The following is a 5,349-nucleotide window of genomic DNA, read 5'->3' on the forward strand; positions in this document are numbered from 1 at the left end:
TTTCCTCTTCTTCTGAAATCAAATTACATCTATGATTAGATTTAAATGTCTTCGATAGAACAGAGCAATATCAAACGTAAGTGTGTATTCTGGTAAACTTAATCGAGCAGCATCAACAGACACAGAAAAATGTGTCCTTAAAGTATTGTAGCATTTGCTCGTGTACCGAACACTGCCCTTGTTTGACTGAGCCAATGCAGGACAATGTCTCCAGAAGACACTGCATGCTTCTTGTCGCTCGGCGCCTTTCCTCCATCACACCGGCAGCAAACGTGTGAAGCTGCTTTCTTGATGTTACTAAATTTAAAGCATTAACTTATAAATATGGAGTGGGTAAACTTGTTAAAGCAGGTAATTGAAGTTGGGAACAATTGGACAGTTTGTTAAGTAGTTTAGACTTTATTTCTCCACAACTTGACCTTTAAATTATACACTTACCTGAAATAAGATTTACATAGCCACACAAACATCATGCCTTTTTCTGCCTGCCAAACAATAGCCCTTTTTAAACAGAGAAAACAGTTACATTGCCTCTGCTTTTTTAACACTGAACGACGCATCGTCAGCAACACACACGCAGCGCTTTCCCATCCTGCACACTTCATGCCCTTTTCTATACAGAACAGCGAAGCGTAACCCATCCAGAGTGTGTAAAAAGTGTACCTTAAGAAAGTGTCACTCCTTGCTACACGTGAGCTATAAAGCATGTAAAGTCAAAGCAAAAGTATTTGACACACTATAAGCTTGCAGCAAAAGATGCAGTGACTGGAGTTCGCAGTGCTTCACCAGCCTACCACCATGCCTCAATATGGTGTTGACAGAGTCATGCTGTGAGGGGCCGGTAGTAGCAGCAGCAGCACACGGAGGAAAGCATGGCACGGAGCACACGCAAACACTGAACAAGAACTCGATCCAGAGTGCCAGAGATCTTAGGCTGGGGCAGTAATATTCCAACACCAGCAGGAACGAGAAACAGAAACCTACAGCCAACTCCGAACTGGAAGGGCTTCATGAGAAAGTCCTTGACTTGCCCTGCCAGACCTCAGAGATGAAAACCAAAAAAAAAAATCTGAGGAATGCCTTGAAGATAACTGATCGCAGGCACTGCTGTACAGCAGCACGAGAGTATTAATACACTGAGTTGTACACAGTTTTGAGTTTTGTATTTTCTTTCCAGAACATAAACTAAGTTGGTGAAACATGAGGCCCATTGTACATACAACTTTGTCTACACGATGCAGAGTTTAAATTAGCCTGAGGATCTCAATGTTGATCACTTTCCAACACAAACAAAACATCAAACTTACTTCGGTGGTGAATTCGGCATCTTTTGTTCATTTTCAAAAACATTTTCTTACTCTGCAAATTCAACACCTTTTAACTATTTCTTTCACAAGCCTGTAGATGCATGCAACATGTGTTTGTATAACTGTATGCTATTGCAACTGTATGTAATTTAGCTTTACAGAAAGCAATGCATGGACAAGCCATGAGTCCCTCCAAGTGTTATTGTATCTCTGAAGGCATGGAGATATTTTGTTGACTGGCACGCTGACTATGACCGTCTTTTTTGTTGTTGTAACTAATTCATTGTTAAACTGTACTTTGTTTTATCCGCTTAAATTGATGTCTTTGTCTTTTTTTTTTTACTATACTTGCTATGTGGATTGGAATCAAGGATTGTATCTATTGACAAGTACAGGTGATCTAGACACGATAAGAACCCAGATTATATGTTTAAAAAATTCTGATCGAGCCTTTTAACTTATAAACTAAACTGTAAGGCTGTGAAAGACAGTAAAAGCTTTGTTACCGTTCATTCTTAAAATTACTGCTAAAACTTTTAATGATCCAGCTTTATTATGTATTACACATGAATGCATAACCAGTGCCAGCAGATCAAGCACCTAAATGAACCCCTGTACATTTTTAATACCAGTACGTTTTATCACAGTTGGCTACAGTGTTTATTATGTCACTTAACAGAAGCTGGTATGTGCCCATTGTACTGCATATTTAACGCGGTTCTTTGTACATGCTACATTACCTGTATATATTGATAAGTTAAATGTCCGTTCTACTGTCCAAACACTTGACTTTGAAAGTTGTCTCTTGTATGATTTTTACCTTTTGTGACCTGTGTGTTTTTCAATATGTGTGTTTTTCAAAGGTGTAAAGCTGCAGCATCTTTTAAAGGCGATTAAAATAATTTGGACTCTGACGGTTTGGACGACAGTTTGTTTGAAGCTACCGGACAAAGAACGCAACTTCATTACTTGAGTCAGCACAGATACTCCCGGTCAAATATTACTCCAGCACAAGTTGCTCAGTCAAACTATAACTTGAGTCAAAGCACTGGAGTACTTGCTTTTAAGAAATATTCAAACTACTTTTTTTTTTTTTTTTTTTTTATCTCAAAACGTATTTTCACAATGCACGAGTGCAGTCAAGAATACATCGGTGTACATTCAGCTACGTTATGTTTACTTACTTTTATACTCACCGGCTACAGATTCCCAGATTTGCAGCTCCAAAATAATGGAAACAATAATAGGAATAACCAAAGCTACCTGAAGACCAGGGTAAATGTCAGCCGAATAGCCATTAGTACCACGACTTAATGAACGGCCTGATCTGATTGACGTTTGCTCTGCGTTTGCGCTACGTTCAACCATGGAGACACGCGAGGTACAGGTACGGCAACACCACTTAAGACAAACCACAGGCAGAACTACACGAACACAGTTTATTGTCTTTTGGATTTTTGAAAAGAAAAGAATATTCGTCAGCCGACTTCAGACTTTTAATGTTCCTAATGCTGTTTTTAACTGTGTAAACATTCATAGAAATGGAGTCAAAAGTTCGATATTTGTCTTTCAAATGTAGTGAAGTAAAATAAACGTTTCCCCAAAAAATAAAACTCAAGTACAGATACTAAATTTACTTTGTTACTGTCCCCTCCTGGAGGCTACCCTACATAAAGCAGTGGTGACAGAAATACAGGATGTCAACATGTTGTTTGGATTCTGACTTGCATAATCCGCTTGCTAAGAGGGACAATTTAACAATATGTAATAAAAACAGTTGGTAAGCATGATGTTGTTAATTAAAGAAGTAGAACATTTTTAAGGAGTTTTAGTGTCAGCTGGTCAATTCTCCAAATAAAGCAGTGGTGGAATATTTAGCCCTAAATACATAATTAATTCAGCTTGGATATCCAGTAAACAGAGCGCTTGCTTCAGTGAGAACACACATTCTTTAGTTCTGGTTTGAGAATCTAACACTTGACTCACTTGAATTTCCTGAAGCTCAAGGTCATATGAATTGGCAAGAAATGGCCAAGGGAATTTCCAGCAGCCTCTGATGTGGGTCACCGAGTCCACAACGGAGACTGCTAAAGTAGTTAAAGTCGAGTAGTAGTAGTAGAAATCGAGGTACAAGTTGGTGGATTTTGAATGTGGAATTAAGGGGGCGACCTGCAGTAAAGGTTGGAATGTGGTGGGAGGAGAGGATGGCAAAGTAAATACAATGTCCGACTGCAAACAGATGAAGGTTTGCAAACTATTCCAAACTAATGCTGGGAATCGCTTGTTTCCCTTTTTCATTTGGCCTGTTTTAGAAGAAAAGCGACTTCTTGACTGAGTAACTTAATCATTAGATAATATCTTGCTTCTAAATTGTAAAAATGTCCTGTTGAAACTGGATATTTGGATGAAAATGTTTTGGGGTTTTTTGGCACTTAATGACTTTGTTCCCTTCCGTCTTGATCGTTGCTTGTGTTTTATTAACTCTCAGATGTATGTCGCTTTGGACAATAGCGTCTGCTAAATGAAATTGTAACACTATAAAATGAATGAGTGGCAAACCTCGTGGAGACACGGGATAAATTATGCTCCTCAAAGGCAGCATGGCTAATTTTTGGGAAAGTATAATAGTCAGATGGCTCTATGAAGTTAGTTCAAGAATGCAACACCACAGGAGATGGACAAGAGGGAGCCTTGGCAGGACAACAAATTTATTGCATGAGAGAATGTGAGCTTTATTTTGTTATTAGCCATGATAACAGCATGGCTCTAGGGATGGCAATTCTAGTATGTCAGGAAAACTCGTTGCATAAACTAATGGTCCCCTTCAGGAGCAAGCTGTCCAACTTTGGGGATCCCCTGACTTATCTTCAGGTGTGACCATTAGAATAATATTTGTGGCTTTGAATGAAATATGTAAACATCTATTGGATTGTAATAACTTTGGGGATTCCCTGAGTTTCTACCTACCATAGTTTGTTTTTAGTGCTAGCAAACATTAGCATGCTAAGATGCTGAACGAAGATGTGTACACAAACATTTTACCAAGGTCTTATCAAAAACAACATCCTCAACCTGTGAGAATAATAATATGCATTTAACACTGCAGCTTCAGAGAACAGCTTGCATGGTTCTTGCCAATATAATTAAAGAAACTATTCATTACTAGCAGACATAGTACTGTGGATGGGATCCCACAGGGCTCATTGTTAGGCCCACGTTATTCTCTGTATTTACATCCTTATGATTGAATATTTTTAAACATTTAAGTCAGAGAAGCTCAAACTTTGAGCACACAACAGATCTCTAGGAATCCTGTTTTGCATCATTTTCCTTAGTGAATTACTTGTCTTAAAGTCGAGGTGAAATGAAAAATGTCATTTTAATCCTTTTAGATCACATCCCCGGTAATATTGTGCATCTATTTGACAATATAGGCCAAAATACAGAAAATCAATTTCTTCGTATTCTTATATCAAAATCTGATCATTTTTTCTTCCTGTAAAAAAAAAAATATCCTGTGTGCTTACGTAGGCTAGAACCAACCAATTTCAACCAATCAATCTGCAACATTTAGCCGCAGAGCACCAAGAACTTTTGGTAAGTTAGCTAGCTACTGCGCTGTGGAAAACGTCTGTCTACGCCCACTTCTCAACGATCAAATCAAATCCCTCCAATGATATGTCCCGCGTGCACGTCATGTTTCACTCGGAAATATGTCACGATACGGAAGCTAGATACTCTCGATAATGCCGTTTCAGCTCGACTTTAAAGAGTTTTCATTTCACTCAAGTGTTTCGAAAAAAAGCTGCACTGTTACTCTGCAAACTGCTTCCACGTTAAGTTTCTACAAAACATAGTATCTTAAACCCTTACTGAGGAAACTAAACACCTATTTTAGCCTCCTTACACATTGTTTCACCAGTAAATTTGCACTTCTCGATGTCTCTGGCAGCAATTTGAATTACAGACCTGTTAACATCACATAAAGGAAACTGTTCTACAATTAGAGGAAACATTTGCAATAAGAAAATCTGCAATTCAG

This window comes from Semicossyphus pulcher, unplaced genomic scaffold, assembly GCF_022749685.1.
Source record: "Semicossyphus pulcher isolate SPU_LCO1_2020_fin unplaced genomic scaffold, fSemPul1.0.p SCAF_10, whole genome shotgun sequence".
NCBI classification, from domain to species: Eukaryota; Metazoa; Chordata; class Actinopteri; order Labriformes; family Labridae; genus Semicossyphus; species Semicossyphus pulcher.